Consider the following 17,265-nt stretch of genomic DNA (forward strand, 5'->3'; position numbering starts at 1 on the left):
AGAAAGAAAGAAAGAAAGAAAGAAAGAAAGAAAGAAAGAAAGAAAGAAAGAAAGAAAGAAGGAAGGAAGGAAGGAAGGAAGGAAGGAAGGAAGGAAGGAAGGAAGGAGAAAGAAAGAAGAAAAGAAAGAAAAGAAGGGGAAAAGAAAAATGCAGATAAAGTAAATTGGATTGGATAGGACATCATGGTAGCAACTTTGCTTTGGCTGTGTTCTATATATTACTCCTAAACTTCCAAGAGTATCAAATATTAAATATTATCATAGCTGCCAAATGAGAAAACTAACAAGGTGAGAGATATGAATATTGAAATGCCCTATTAGGGAGAAAGGATGGTGGTCAGCAGGAATGGTGGGGAAATCCATGAACGTTATGTGGAGGATATCATCAAAATTTATAATATACATATATGACACATATATATACAGATTATATAGTTAATATAGTATACGTTAATAAAAATTTATAAAAAGAAAACTGACCTTCCTAATATCATACAGCTGCTGCTGTCTACTGAAAGCAAGGTTGAAGTCCAAGTTCATGAACTTCAAAGTCTGTGTTTAGAACATATTGTTCTGCTGCATAGATGAAAGCAGTTTATATCACACAGTAATGATACCAAGCACTTTTGTTCTTCCAGGAAACTGGCATCATCCCTGACTTTAGTTAATAACAACAGCATTTGCCAAGTAAAAGAAGGAAGATGCAGTAAATTTTGTATGTCAATGTTCATTGATAAACAATTTTCCTACATCTTTGAATCTAACTATTAGCATTTTCCTTAACTAGTCTCATTACTGTAGCCCAATGTTACATCAGTCTTGATTGTACAACTACCTTCCACAAGGTAATGCAATTTTACCAGTGAACTGTTTACACATCAACCAAACAGGTACATATATCAGGCCCTTGTGCCTACTTAACTTCATCTCTGCCTGCTCCCCACAGGACTCAAGACCCTAGCTATGCTGAGCCTATCCCAGTTCCCCCCATTCCAATTACCATCCTAGGGATATTTGATTCTTCTGTTCTGAGAGCTTAGGCTCTATAGTTATCCCTGGCCCATCTCCCATAATCATTGGGTCTCACCTCAAACATTTCCGAGACTCTATCTTCCTAAATTAGAAAAGAATTCTAGGCTCATCTTTTCCTTATTGCAAGATATTTACCAGGACATGGAATGTTAATAAAACCCAAGCAATACCATAATTACTGAAGTTAATAATTGAAAGTGTTTGTAACGAAGGAGTAATAGCTATAGCAAAAAGAGGGATTGGCAATTGGTGTGGAAGGGAGAAATTTGGGATGGTAGAGAGCTAGAACATATCTTGCAGAATATTTTCAGTAAAGATAAACTAGAACACCTGAAGAGGCTGGACTGATATAGTACAAAGGACAACTCCAGTGGCCAAAGACAAATGAAGGCTTCATTACCACTAAATATTGTGTTGTATAATCTAGTGGAAAAAATGTTGGCTGTTATTTCTGTTTTTTTTTTAAGATTTATTTATTATGTTTACAGTGTTCTGCATGCATGCATGCCTGCAGGCCTGCAGGCCAGAGAAGGGTACCAGATATCATTATAGATGGTTATGAGCCACCATGCGCTTGCTGATGGAAGAGAAGCCAGTGCTCTTAACCTCTGAGCCATCTTCTCTAGCCCTGGGCCAATAAAAATCTGTCACAGCTGGGTGTCACGGCATATACCTGCAATCTCAGCACTCAGTAGTCAGAGTTAGGAGAATCGACAGTCAGTCTCCATTACATAGCTTTCCTTGATCTTGAGATTTTCTTGATCTTAAGGAAAGCATGGATGAAAAAAGCCTATCTCAAAATAATAACAAAAAGAAATAGTAGCCTACAGTGGTGACAATTATTTCATCCATATTAACATCTACAAGCATCTTTCACTATAGTAAATCCTTTATTATAATGCACAATGACTTTTTTCTTTTGTCACTATGTGCAACATTGTATATGTGTCTGTGTATGTTTCGGGGGGGCAGATTTTAAACAGCAGACTTACTAGAATGAAGCTATTATTAAATTTATTTGGGGGTGTTGAGGATTCAGGGTCTCATGTTTCCCAGGTTAACATGAAGTTCACTATATAGACAAAAACTTCTGTCTTCTGGCTTCTACTTCACAAATGCTAGGAAAAGAGACATCTGCTATAATATTTTATGCATGCAAGGCAAGTACTCCATCTACTGACTCACACTCCAACCTGACTAAATTTCCTTTAAATTAGCTTGAACCAATTTCTTCTCTTGCTAATAATGTTTAAGATTATTTCTACTGACATTCTCAAACACTTTACCTTTTTTCTTAAGTTTTCCATTAGAGGATCTAATTCATACTTATGTCACATTTGAGAATGAAGCAAACTGCCATAAGATTCTAGCCAGCAGTCAGGAGTGATAACACACAACTGTAATCTTAACCCTGGGGAAGCTGAGGCAGAAGGATCAAAAGTTCAAAACCAACCTCAACCATATAGTGAACTTGAGACCAGCTTGACTTCATGAGACCCTGTTCCAAAAGCCCAAAAATATAAAAAAAATAAAAAATAACTATTTAGACATTTTATTTAAAAAATGTCTGTTCTTTCTGGATATGGTGGCACACATCTATAATCCTAGCACTGGAGAGGTGAGGCAAGGAGCATTGCTTCAGATTCTAGGCCAGTCTAAACTAGTCTAGTCCACATAGCAAGTACCAGGCCAGACAGGGCTATAGAAGTAGGCTCTCTCAGAAACAAAACAAGCAAACAAAAAAACTCTGTTCTTTAGAGCTAGAAAGAATTGATGGCTTCATCATAGATTTTAGATTATATCCTGAATAGTTCTTACTCATCCATTTTCTTTTTTTAATTTTTTATTAATTACACTTTATTAATTTTGTATCCCCCCATAAGCCCCTCCCTCCTCCCCTCCCGATCCCATCCTCCCTCCCCTTTCTGCATGCATGCCACTCCCCAAGTCCACTGATAGGGGAGGTTCTCCTCTTCTTTCTGATCTTAGTCTATCAGTTCTCATCAAAAGTGGCTGCATTGTCCTCTACTGTGGCCTGATAAGGCATCCATTTTCTTTTGTATGATTAATGTCTGTGAAGATACATGCATATGTGAAGGTGCTCATGCCTGCAGAGGGTAGAGATGAAGCTTGCATGCCATTCCTAGAGCACTGGACATCTTATTTTGTGGGACAATTGCACCCACTGGCCTGGAGTTCAACAAGTATCTTAGGCTGGCAATCTACAAAGCCCTAGGCTCACTGTTCCCCTGCTCTGGGATTACAAAGGTACATTACCATACCCTATTTCTTATATGAATTCTGAAAACCAAGTTCAAATGAACCACAAGCCATTTACCTACTGAATTATATTTCCAGCTCCATTTTTTAAAGTCAGCATATAAAGTAATGGGTTTCCTTATCATGTGTTCACACATATATGCCATTATACTCTTGTTCATCTTGAGGGAATATGAATATAATCCCAAGGGCCCAAGAGCCATTGTTAATAATTGAACTTGTTTTCCTGTAACATTTTTTATATAAATGTTTCAAGAAGTGAGCACACCATTTGTGTGTGTGTGTGTGTATGTATGTGTGCATATTCATATGTGATGCATGTGCACATATGTGAAGGCTCATACTCTGAAGGCCAGAGTTTGAAATCAAGTGTCTTCTATTGCACTCCATCTTGTTCTTTTGTCACAGGAGCTCTTGTTTATCCAGCTACATTAGCTAGCCAGAGAACCCCAGAGATCCACCTGTCTCTGTGCTCTCCATACTGGAGTTGCAACAGATGCATGTGGCTGTGCCTGGCTTTTTAAAAATTATTCTTTTATTTGTCCATTGTATTTTACACATAGGTGTTTTACCTGAATATATGTATGTGCCCATGAGTGTATTAGTGCCCACAGAGGTCAAAAGAAGACATCAGATCCTGTAGAACTGGAATTATGGTTGTAAACCACAATGTGGGTGTTAGGAATCAAACCCAGGTGTTCTGCAAGTGCAATGAGTGCTCTTAACTCCTGAGCTATCTCTCCAGCCCTGTGCCTGGCTCTTCAGTGGGTGTTGGACTCCAAACTCAGGTACATACAGAGGCTGGCCCAGTAGGTTCTTTACTCACAGAACTAAGCCCACCCACCCCCAGATGGAAGAAGAATTTTATGTTCATACTTCCTACTGTTATGTCACAGACATTTCCCACTGTCAAAAAGGACTTGCTTGTTATTGCTTTAATGTGAGGCTGTAGTTTTCAATGATTTATGTCACTACAAAGCTTCAGTGAATTTTCTTTGTTCTCTTAATAGCCAGTGGATATTGAGCTTTGGAATGAATATTTGCAACACCTGATACTGAGTTTCTGATTCAGTAAGTCTGGGCTAGAACCAAGAAATATGATTGTATGACAATTTCAGGTTATGTTGATTCTGCTGATCTAAAATGATAATTAAATTATCATTTAATTTAATTGCCAAATCGTAAAAACAAAATGATTAAATGATAATCACTAACATACCTCAAGCTGTCCTTTAACTCACATCAGTTGTCCTACCTCAGCTTTCCTCATTGTTCTGGCATTACAGGCATGAGCCACTGCTATTGGGGATTGGTTTGCTGCTATCCTAATGTTAAATGTTTTCCCCCTGTGGTCTACTTGTTGTTTTTTACAAGCAGACACTCACTTACCCCAAATAACTTGTAACCTTGCCTCTCTGTTTCTCCAATAAAAATGCACACCTGGGCAAGGTGGATGATGTAGATGTGGCCTAGGTTCGAGGGTTAGAAGACAGAGAGGATCTGAAGAAGAAGAGAGAGAGAGGAAGAGGAGGAAGAAGGAAGACACAATGTGCTAGCATGGAAGGAACCATGTGGGCTGGGAGAAAAGGACTCCAAGAATGGTGTGGAAAGAATTGGCCCAGCTCTTTGATCACCTCCCCTAACGGGGGAGCAGCCTTGCCAGGCCACAGAGGAGGACAATGTAGCCAGTCCTGATGAGACCTGATAGACTAGGATCAGAAAGAAGATGAGGAGGACCTCCCCTATCAGTGGACTGGAGGAGGGGCATAGGAGGAAATGAGGGAGGAAGGGTGGGATTGAGAGGGTATGAGGGAGAGGGGCTACAGCTGGGATACAAAATGAATAAACTGTAATTAATATAAAAAATAAAAATTTAATTAAAAAATAATTGGCCCAGATGAAGAACGTTAGCAAATAGTTGCGATTTCTGATGGGAGGTAACCCAATTAGGAATTATTAAAGAAGATGGAATAGCATGGGGCTGGGAGATATGAGGTATAGGTGGAATTACCTGCCCAAGCCAAGATGATATAAAGCAATCTAAAATCTAGCAGGTGTCTGTATTTATTGATTATGATAGCAGGTTAGATAAGACTACCATAATAATTATAGGGCTAATAATAATCATTAGAACACACATTTAAAATTACCACAACACACTGCCCTTGGATTTTAGTGTCATAATTGTAACATCATTATATAAAAGGATGTTCAAGTGCTTAGAAAATATACACTCAAGAATTTAGAGATGGCTAAAAAAAAAAAAACAAATAACACCCTATTGTAAGAATGCAAATGAGTGATTTAATTTCTTTAAAAGACTGGTCGTCATCATTCTAAACATTTCTTGGACCCAGATATTAAGTCCAAAATGTATATCCACACATAGGAGAACAACCTCCTCCAGGGATAGTACCAATATATGCAGTGACATGTGCACACTATGAAGTAAGTCTCCAGATAGGGAAACGTGCACAACAGAGCAAACGTGGCTGACTTAAAGTTTCTTCAAGGCAAGAGGAGGTATAGTTAAATATTTGTCTATCTGGTACTTTGGGGGAAAAAACAAAGGATTTTTTAAAGAACTAAATTTGGATAAGAAAACTTTTTCAAGATAATAAAACTGAAATTTTCTCTCAAAAAAAAAATTAGGGATGGGATGTCCAATGAAGCCAACAATATACTCTCAAAACTTTTGGAAAAAGAAAAAAAGACAGAGAAAAATAGGAAATAAGCATGGCAAAACAATACACTAAATCAATGTACTTGATGGAGATATGGATGCTCATTTTATTGTATCAAGACATTAGAAAGATATATATATATATATATTTTAGTTTTTCAAGACAAGGTTTCTCTGTGTATCCTTGGCTATGCTGGACTCACTTTGTAGACCAGCCTGGCTTCCAACTCACAGAGGTCCACCTGCCTCTGCCTCTCCAAGTGCTGGGATTAAGGGAGTGGGAGCTTGAAAAGTTGTTGCAGTTCTGACAAGTATTAGAAATCTGTTAAACATTCATGTCACAATAGATTTTTTTTTCATTTTTTTAATTTAATTTATGTGCATTGATGTTTGCCTGCATCTATGTCTGCATGAGGGTGTCAAACCGCTGGACTATAGACAGTTGTGAGCTGCCATGTGGGTTCTGGGAATTGATCCAATGTCCTCTGAAAGAGCAGCCAGTGCTCTTAGCTGGTGAGCCATTTATCCAACCGCATTTTTTCATTTTTTTTTTAAAGCAACATATCTATCTGAGTGTGGTGGTGTATGCCTATCTTCCCTGCACTTGAACGGTACAAGCAGGAATATCAGGAATTCAAGACCAGTCTTAGTCATTTAGGGGTTTCAGGGCCAGTATATACTAAATGAGGCTCTATCACATAAAAACAAACAAACAAAAAAAAAAAAACTTCTACTGTGATATGGATGTTAAACGCAGTTTTCAAATACTCTTTATAGCTATAAAAAGCTCTCAATGCAGAAACAATTGTGTTAAGCAGGCTCATGCAAGACATGCTATGAGTATCAATATGAATAGTCCAAACAACCCAAGTCTATATTGAAGCACAGACATATGCACACAAAGGAAAGATATTTCAGCTTTAAAAAAAAAAAAAAGCAATATACATGGATCCATTCATTCTCTGTCTTTAATACCAACAAGAAGGCTTTCCTCACATCATCCATATAACAGTTTGAAAAGCCATGTCACTATAAACCATATTTACTTTTAATATGTCCTGCAACATTGCACAGCACTATCGCAAGCTTGCTGAACTGAATCATTGGGACTGAAATTCAATGGGAATATACTCTAACTTTTTCTTGTCTCTACGAGTCATCAGCACAACTGAAGTCAAGATCAATGGTATCCCTGCTTATTCTGCTTACATTGTTAGGGCTTCTTGTTAAAATGTAGAAGCTAAACAATGTAGCACTAGCAGAATAGGACTGAAGAAATTATAATGCAGCATTTGAAGGAGGAACACAGTACTGCTGGCTTGTGATCTCATTACAGAGAAAGCTGAAGCTGAGAGTTGCTGCAAGTTCGTAGAAACCCTGACCTACACAAATAGACTGTCTCAACACACACAACCAGGCATGAGGAGGGAGGCACACATGTGAATTTTGGTCACAATCAGGCTTGTTAGTACATACCTATAATCCTAACATTTTGGCAACTAAAACAGGAAGTTCAAAAGTCACAGTCGAGTCTTTGTGACCAAGGAAGAATCCATCTAAAAAATTAAAAGAAGCAGTTCACAGAGCCACAGCCACAAAGTTTGGCTAAGTTGCCCACTTTTCTGAATTACTCAGAAAAGCATGCTGTTTCCTTCTTTTCTATCTCTGGTCTACGTATGCTTCTGAACATGCTTAAATCAAAGGGCATGATTTTCTCTTCCTCCTTTTCATCTTCCTCCTTTGCTTAGCTGCCTAGATTTACAGCTTGCCTGCACTGGGGTTTTTATTTTAAACAGTAATAAAACTGTCTTTGAACTTCCAAATTTTAAAAAATTAATTGACTAAAATAAAATTTAAATGAGTTTGACCAATCAGTCAAATATTTCAGATTAAAGCAGAACAGATTATGCTATACCTATACTTCCAACACATAAGAGACTGAGGTAGATACAATGGAGAAAAGAAAGCATCTTCAACAAATGGTGCTGGTCTAAGATATAGAAAAATGCATCTAGAACCATATTTATCACCCTGTACAAAACTAAAGTCCAATTGGATCAAAGACCTCAACATAATACCAGACACACAAAATCTGTTAGAAGAAAAATTGTGGAAGAGCCTTGAACTTCCTGAGACAACTTCCTGAACAGAACAGCAACAGCACAGGCTCTAAGATCAACAATTAATAAATGGGACCTCATGAAACTTAAAAGCATCTGTAAAGCAAAGGACACTGCCATCAGAACAAAATAACAGCCTACAGACTGGGAAAGGATATGACCAACCCTATATTCTGACAGAGGGCTAATATCCAGAATATATAAAGAACTCAAGATGTTAAACACCAACAAATCAAGTAATCCAATTTAAAAAATGGGGTACAGAGCTAAATAGAGAATTCTCAGTAGAGGAATATCGAATGGCAGAGAAACACTTAAAGAAATGTTCAACATCCTTAGTCATCAGGGAAATGCAAATCAAAACGACCCTGAGGTATCATCTTACACCCATCAGAATGGCTAAGATCAACAACTCAAATGATATTGGTTGCTCATTTTCCAAGTGGGTTCCCTAATAAGGGGTGCAGGAGCTGTCTCTAACATAAACTCAGTAGCCTGCTCTTTGGTCACTACCCCCTGGGGAGTAGAGCCTTGTCAGGCCACAAAGGAAAATGATGCAGCCATCCTTGATGAGAACTGATAGGCTAGAGTCAGATGGACTGGGGAAAGGGCAGAAGGAGAACAGGGAGAGAGGGTGGGACTGGAAGGAGGCTGCATCGAGGATACAAAGTGAATAAATTGTAATAAATAAATATATAAATAAAATTAAAGTTAAATAAAAGAAAAAGAAAAGGAAAAAAAAAAAACTCCAGTGACAACACATGCTGGAGAGGATGTGGAGAAAGGGGAACCCTCCTCCATTGCTGGTGGGAACTTAAACTTGTACAACTACATTGGAAATAAATCTGGCGTTTTCTTAGAAAACTAGGAATAGCCCTACCTCAAGACCCAGCTATACCATTCCTGAGCATTTACCCAAAAGATGCTCAAGTATACAACAAGGACAATTGCTCAACCATGTTTGTAGCAGCTTTATTTGTAATAGCCAGAATCTGGAAACAACCCAGATGTCCCTCAGTGGAGGAATGGATACAGAAATTGTGGTACATTTTCACAGTGGAATACTACTCAGCAACTAGAAACAAGGAAATCATGAAATTACCAGGCAAATGGTGGGAACTAGAAAAGATGATCCTGGGTGAGGTAACCCAGAAGCAGAAAGACACACATGGCATATACTCACTTATAAATGGATATTAGACATATAATTTAGGATAAACATATTAAAGTATGTACATCTAAAGAAGCTAAGTAAGAAGGAGGACTCTGGGTAAGATGGTCAATCCTCATTCAGAAAGGCAAACAGGGTGGATATCAGAAGAAGGAAAAAACAGGGAATAATACAGGAGCCTACTGCAGAGGGCCTCTGAAAGGTTCTACCCAGCAGGGTATTGAAGCAGATGCTGAGACTCATAGTCAAACTTTGGGTAGAGTGTATGGATTCTTATGGAAGAAGGGGGAGAGAGAAAGACATGGAGGGAACAGGAGTTCCACAAGGAGAGCAACAGAAACAAACAAACAAACAAACAAATCTGGGCCCAGGGGTCTTTTCTGAGACTGATACTCCAACCAAGGACCATGCATGGAGATAACCTAGAACCCCTGCACAGATGTAACCCATGGCAGCTCGGTGTCCAAGTGAGTTCCCTAGTAATGGGAACAGGGACTATCTCTGACATGAACTCAGGGGCTGGCTCTTTGATCGTTTCTCCCAGAGTGGGTAGGTAGCTTTACCAGGCCACAGAGGAAGACAATGCAGCCAGTCCTGCGTAGACTTGGTAGACTAGGGTCAGATGAAAGGAGAGGAGGACCTTCCCTATCAGTGGATTGGGGATGGGTATGGGAGGTGAAGAGGGAGGGCAAGTAGGATAGCGATGGGGTGAGGGAGGGGCTACAACTGGGATACAAAGTGAGTAAATTATAATACATACATACATACATACATACATAAAAGGAAAAAATTCAAGCCAGAGAGAGACTAAGGTAGGAGGGTTTGCACAAATTCAATGTTAGTCTGGTTTAAATGGTGAGTTCTAGGTCAGCCAGAATTAAATAATGAAACTCTATCTCTAAAACAAAGAAACATAAATTGCAAGTTTTTTTGAGGAACTAAGTACATGAATCAAACCTTTTGGTATGTTATGCACACAGTAGAATTTACAAATAAAAACTCTTGCTACTATGCTATTAAGAAATCTCCAAGCCTCATTGCAGACAAGTACCTTAAAATCTTGTTACTTAGCAGGTTTGGTGCATCATACCTGAAATATCAGCAGAAAGGAAGCTGACAAAAAATGCTGTTTGTTCAAAGCCAGTCTGGGCTACAGAGTGAGAACTTATATCAAAGAAAATAAATAAATAAACAGATAGATAACTAAATAAGAGCATATTAAAGCTGGGCCAGAAACCTATAATGACAACTATTCAGGATGTTAAAAATTCAAGTTCTGTCTGATATATCAAGCCAGATTTTTAATGAGACCTGTTCTCAAAGAAAAAAATTTAAATGTAACTCAATAGTAGAGTATTTTCCTAGCATGTACAAGGTCCAGAGTGCAAAGCCAGCCCTAAAAAACAAGCAACAACAACACTAAAATAAACTCTAACGCTAACTTAGAAATATCCAAAATGTCCAAAATTGCATAAGAATGTCAGGGAAGGAAGTGTTTGGCTTACTTTTTATTACTTAAATGGCCAGCTTCACTGAATATTTGATCAAGTTCCTAGTCACTCCAGTAGGCTACAAAGCTTTTCCGATGCCATTAAAGTAGGTTTGAGTTCTAATGATAACAGGCTAAGAGAACATAGGAAAAGAAAGGAGAATAATTGATAAGAGAATCAAACGACCCATTGCTTCCCTTACCTTCACCAAATAGTCTGCTCCTGGGATCCTGTGGCAACACAGTGACTAACCTAATAGAGATGAGCTAGCCAGTCACGGATCTTTCCAAAAGATTCTCAAACTTCTCACTGACAAGACCACCAAGACACTAAGCTGCACCCTTCTTTGTATAGCTGATCCAACGGAAAAAAAAAAGAGTTGTTTCGCTTAAGTCTAGGTTGTTCTAAAGAAGGAGTGGGAAGTCCCAGGAAATGGGCTGGAGGTAACTGACAAAGCCACACTGGACCACAGAATGGTGTTTCTTCCTCTTTTTTGAAAAATGAAACCTATCTGTGAAACTGTCTCTTGTTTAAAAAAGTCGATGTTTGCACTTTATAGTAATGAAACATCTGCTAACCCTCCTCCAAATGAAAGCAACACACACACACATGACTTCTAACATTTCTGTTTCTTGACTAATTATTAGTAATCTATGATTTTAAGAAGTATGATTTTAGCTAGGCTTAGTGTCACAAGCCTGTAATCTCAGCACTCTGAGAGGCAGAGGCAGGTGGATCTCTGAGAGTTCAAGACCAGCTTGGTCTACAGAGCAAGTCCAGGACAGCCAAGTCTACACAGGGAAACCCTGTCTAGAGAAAAAAAAGTATTATTTCTCATTGTTTATAATGTTAGCTGGACATAGTAGCTTATATCTTTTTTATAAATTTTATTTTTTAATATTAGTTACAGTTTATTAAATTTGTATCCCAGCTGTATCCCGCTCCCTCATTCCCTCCCATTCTCATTCTCCCTCCCTCATCTCCCCTCCCTGCCCCTTTCCAAGTCCATTGATATGGGAGGACCTCTTCCCCTTTCATCTGACCCTAGCTTATCTTTAATCCAAGTCCATAATGGGGCTGAGGCAAAGGGTTGCCAAGAGTTTGAAACTAGCCTGCCTAAAAAGGAAAAGGGCTGAATCCAACTCCAGCACTCCAGAGGCAGAGGCAGAGGCAGGAAGATTGTCCCAAGTTCAAAGCCAACCTGGTCTACATATGAAGTTCCAGGCCAACCAGGGCTTCACAATAAGACCTTACTTCAAATAATAATAATACTTTAATAATTTAAAGAACATAGCTGTTGCTCAGTGGTATATTGCTTGCTTAGTATAAAGAAGATTCAGTTGGCATTCCCATTCCCATAGAAAAAGTTGAATCTAACATGTCAGCCATGTTGCTTCACAATTGTAATCTTCACACCTGAGTGGCTGAGACTAAAGGATCACCTTGAGTTCAAGGCCAGCCTGGGCAACATACTAAGTTCTATACCAATCTATATTACAGAGTGAGGCCCTGTCTAAATTTCTTTTTTAATTTTTAAATGAAAGTTTGTCTCTCCAACTAGCTAATATCAAAACTGTGATAATATACTGTTATGGATAATCTTATACACATTTGATATATTTTGGGGATAAATTCACTGCATGTATCAAAAATTTAGAAGTTCATAAATAAATTTATTGTATTTTATAGTTCAAATATGCCATAAACTATGTCTTCTTTGGCATACTTTGCAAATGGGTAAGTTTTTTTGGGCCAGAAAGTGAAACAATGGTTTTCAAAGTTCTTTGTCTGGTTTACCCTAAGTGACAAAGAATAACCCTCCCTACATGCTAGTCATTCTCTCCTCTCTTCCTTCCTAACTCTTATCAGGCTGGTTTCCAAACCCTTCTTTTTGAATGTTTCCACTTAGTGAGGTTCTGTGCCTTCTTGTTTCATGACTTACTCCCAAAGGCCTATTTTAAAAAGCATACTAACAATTTACTTTCTGTTAGAGTACTTTATGATTTCCAGCATGATTTCATGAACTATTATTCTGATTCAGCTGAAAAACAGTTTCCTACATATGAGCCATAATAATTTGACCTGGCCTACTCAAAATCCCAAGGACAAAATCAGCTTCAATGTAATCATAAAATCAGGCCTATGGATAGCTCCATTCCTTGGTAGCACGTCAAGAATTTAACTGTGATCAAAAGGTTCATAGCACCTTCAGAGTCAAACACTGTTTAATCTTACCACGTAGCTAGCCTACAGTGACTCTCATCTAACTTCAAGAACTCTCCCTGGTGGAATCCACAAGAGCTGAATTGGCAATGCCACAGTATAACCAATGAAAAGATAATTCTATTTGAACAAGTTGCCCCTTACGTGATATCTATATTTTTGTATGTTTCAGAAGGGGGGTGTCTGTGTGCGTTTGTGTGTGGATCTGTGTGATGTTAATGCATAAGTATGTAAGTGTGCCAGAGGAGAATGTCATTTGTCCTGTTCTATCTTTCCCTGACCTATTCCCTTGAGGAAGGAAGGACCTCTCACTGGACTTGGAGGTAGGCTGGCAGCCAGAAAGCCATAACCATCTTCCTATTACCACCCTTACAGCAGCAGAGTTAGCACTGCTATGCACGAAGTCCATGTCCATGTTTTACAGTAAGTATTCCTACTCACTAAAGATTTACCCAAATTCTGTTTTCTTGATTTTGGGTTTTTTGTTTGTTTGTTTGTTTGGCTTGGTTTGTTGTTGTTGTCATTTTGTTTTGTTTTGTTGAGACAGGGTTTCTCTGTGTAGTCTTGTTTGTTCTGGACTCGCATTTTAGATCAGGATGGCCTCAAACTCACAGAGATCCACCTGCCTCTGCCTCCCCAAGTGGTGAGCGCTGGGTGCTAGGTATACAGGCATGTGCACCTGGCTTGTTTTCTTTTTCAGAAAGACTTTCATTCTATAGAATGAATTGACATAAAATTCACTATATAGCCTGAGCTAATGCATGACAATCTTCTTGTCTCTGCCTTCTGGAGCTGGGGTAACAAGCATGTGTCCAGAAAATGAATTGCTTTACTCAAATACAAAATACAAAACCCAATATGATGATTCACATGATAATCTTACCATCCAGAAACCTAAGGCAGAAAGATTACCATGAGTTTGAGGCCCCCTGGCCTATATAGAAAGATTCTGTCAAAAAAAAAAAACCTAAAGATTAGAGTGATGGCTCATGCCTGTAATAACAGCATGCAGAATGCTGAGCCAGAATACAATTTAGCTTGAATCTCTGTCAAAATTAAAGTGATGGAGGTATACCTCAGTAGTACCATGTTTGCCTAGTATTTGTGAGGTTTTAAGTTCCATCCTCATATTACAAATAAAAAAGACTTTAGATGGTTGGAGTTTGGCGGAATCTTTTCATGAACTGGTCAACTGTGCATGCACATGTGTGAATAGATACACGTATATTTAATATATACTTAGGGAAATGCAATAATCAGTTTTTTAAATAATATATGACAGAAGAATCTACTATTGAGAAATTAAGATTCTTATGTAAAGGGACTTGGAGACAAGCAGAAGATGGCCACAGTGAATAACTAACAGAAGTAAAGTGTGGATGATATAATAACAAAGTAACTGGTAGGGCAATTTTCACCCCAGAGGTAACTGAATGATAGAAATAATATCCATTCCGAGAAACAGAAATCAAGACTCTTACCTGCCATTCAGAAGACTGACACAAAATCAGAGGATTTCAGCTATAAAGGATGAAATTCTATTTCATTATAGTCAGCAAAGAGGTAGCAGTTTGAAGTCAATTTCCTACACTTAACTGGTTATAAAGGAATTGGTAACCTTACTGGACAGACTGCCCATATTTTGATCAAAAATTCTTTTCCTGGAAAGAATAATTTTTATAGAACATATTAGGGACAAAATTAAAAGGGATTTTAATTAAAATTTCAAATGGGTTGTTGTGTTTTCTATTTGTTTGGGTTTTTTTTAGTTTCTTTCTATCCTTCATTGGTCTGGAACTCACTCTGTAGCCCAGGCTCACAGCAAAGTAACTACTACTGCAGTGACTTTTCTTTATGTAGTTCCTCATAATCATCTCGTCCAATGACCTATAATCATTCACATTTCAAGAGGATTTCACACTGTTCATGTAATTCCTTCTCTTTTAAAATGGTTTTTGAAGAGCACTGAAATGGCTCAGCAGGTGAACACTCTTGCCATCAAACCTGACAACCTAGGTTCTACCTCAGGGATCCACATGCTATAAGCAAAGAACCAACTCCCACCACCTGCTATCTGACCTCCATAGGTGCATGTGTACACACAAAAGTAAAAATGTATCTTTAGTAAATTTGCAGGCAAATGGATGGAACTAGAAAAGATAATCCTAAGTGAGGTAACTCAGACCCCAAAAGACACATATTGTATATACTCACTTATAAGCAGATATTAGACTGTACAGGATAACCATACCACCATCTACAGACCCTAAGAAGCTATGCAACAAGGAGAGCCCAAGGAAGGCTACCATAATGTCACTCAGAAGGGGATATAGATTAGACAGCTGAAGTGATGAAGAGATAGAATTGGACAGGAGATGGAACTGGGAGGAAAATGAGGGTGGGGATCAGATGTTGGAAAAGGGGGGATGATGAGAGGGCTAGGAAAAAGAAGGGAAACTGAGGGGGGACATCTCTTTGTCAAGCTGGAGGCTTGCAACAGGGTAGGCTCCTGGAGGACATGGGTTTGACTCTAGCTGAGACTACTAATGTGGGGGGGGGGGGGTCATAAGGACTGAAGTCCCCACCTCCTAGCCAGGTAGGACTAGTGGAAGGAGGGGAACAACAACCCACCAACAAAACCTGTGATCCAAAAATTACCTGCCTACAAGAAGTGCAGGGATAATGAGGGAGCAAAGATTGAGGGAAAGTCCAACCAATAATTAGCTCAACCTGATACCCAGCCCACGGTAGAAAGCCAGCCCCTGACACTAATAATGATACTCTGCTATGCTTGTAGACAGGAACCTAACTTGACTGTAGTCTGGGAAGCTCCAGTCAGCAGCGGATTGAGACAGATGCTGGAACTTATCGCCAAGCACGGGGCAGAGCTCCGAGTGTTCTGTGGAAGTGCTGAAGGAAAGATGGAAGGACTTGGTAGGGACAGGAACCTCACAAGAAGACCAACAGAAACAACTAACCCAGTCTCATGGGTGCTTTCAGAGACTGAGACATCAAATAAGGGGCATGCATGATCTGGAAGTAGGCCCCTTGCACATATGTGGCCAATGGGTGGCATGGTCTTCATGTGTAGCACCTGGGCGGGGGGCAACATGGACTCTAATCCTTGTTTTTGGATAATTTTCACCTGGCAGGCCTACCTTGCCTGGCCTCAGGGAATGAGGATATGCTGCTCTGTCTTCATGTAACTTGATATGCTGAGGAGGGGTGAAATGGGTGGAGGATGGCTCTCCTTTTCTGGAGGGAAAGGGAGAGGGGAAGGAAGAGGGGAAGGACTGGGAGGAGAGGAGGGTGGGAGCACCCTTGGGATGTAAAATAAATTTAAAAAAAAAGAAAAAAATGTAGCCTCTTTCCACCATATTTCTGCGCCATCACCATGGTATACATGAATGTCCTGACCGATGCTCTCAAGAGCATTGACAATGCTGAGATGAGATGCAAATGCCAGATCCTCATCAACCATTCCCCAAAGTTTTCATTCTGTTTCTAACTGTGGAGATGAAGCATGGTTATACTGGTGAATTTGAGATCATTGTTGATAACAGAGCTGGGAAAATCATTGTGAACCTCACAGGCAGTTTGAATAAATATGGAGTGATCATTCCTAGATTTGATGTACAACTCAGAGACCTAGAGAAATGGCAGAACAATCTGTTCCCAGCTGGTCAATTTGGCTTCATTGCACTGACAACCTCAGCTGGCATCATGGACCATGAAGAAGCAAGATGAAAGCATAGAGGAGAGAAAAACCTGGAATTCTTTTCCTAGAGATGTAAAACATATAAATAAAAAGCCTCTGTAGACTGAAAAATGTAACAAAATAGTTTTTTCTTTAACTTTATGTGCTGTATTGTTGTTGGAACAGGAAGTGGCTCCCACAGACTCTAGTATTTGAACACTTGGTGGCCCTGTTTGAGAATGTTGAGGAAGTACAACGTTGGAGGAAGCAGTACATCATTAGAGATGGGCTTTCAAAGTGCCTCTTACCCCTCACTTACATAGCTGAGGGTGGCTTTGAACTCACTAAGGGGTTAGTCAAAGCTCAAGGCTGACCTGAAACTCCTGATCCTCTCCAGTTTTACCCCCAAGTGCTGGGATTACAGACATGATTTTTTGTTTTATTTTGTTTTTGAGGACAGAGTGTCATATAATGCAAGATGCCTTCAAACTCTTACAGAGCTGAAGCTGGTCTCAAATTGATAGCCCTGCTTCAACAGCTCTAATACTTGGATTACAGGTGCATGCTAT

General features: G+C 39.2%; 1 protein-coding gene and 1 pseudogene across 1 annotated transcript in view; one reads left to right on the forward strand and one right to left on the reverse strand.

Moving 5' to 3' along the window:
• The window catches only part of Tasl (TLR adaptor interacting with endolysosomal SLC15A4), a 25,991-nt gene extending 14,922 nt beyond the window's left edge, over positions 1 to 11,069 (reverse strand). The window contains exon 1 of the mRNA XM_055607333.1: positions 10,979 to 11,069. The gene's annotated coding sequence lies outside the window, so the exon portion shown is untranslated. The remainder of the gene's footprint in view (positions 1 to 10,978) is intronic.
• Positions 11,070 to 16,393: 5,324 nt separating this feature from the next.
• LOC129676802 (40S ribosomal protein S15a-like) lies at positions 16,394 to 16,785 on the forward strand (annotated as a pseudogene).
• Positions 16,786 to 17,265: the final 480 nt, after the last annotated feature.

Source organism: Psammomys obesus, unplaced genomic scaffold, assembly GCF_907164565.1.
Source record: "Psammomys obesus unplaced genomic scaffold, mPsaObe1.curated_primary_1811, whole genome shotgun sequence".
Taxonomy (NCBI): domain Eukaryota; kingdom Metazoa; phylum Chordata; class Mammalia; order Rodentia; family Muridae; genus Psammomys; species Psammomys obesus.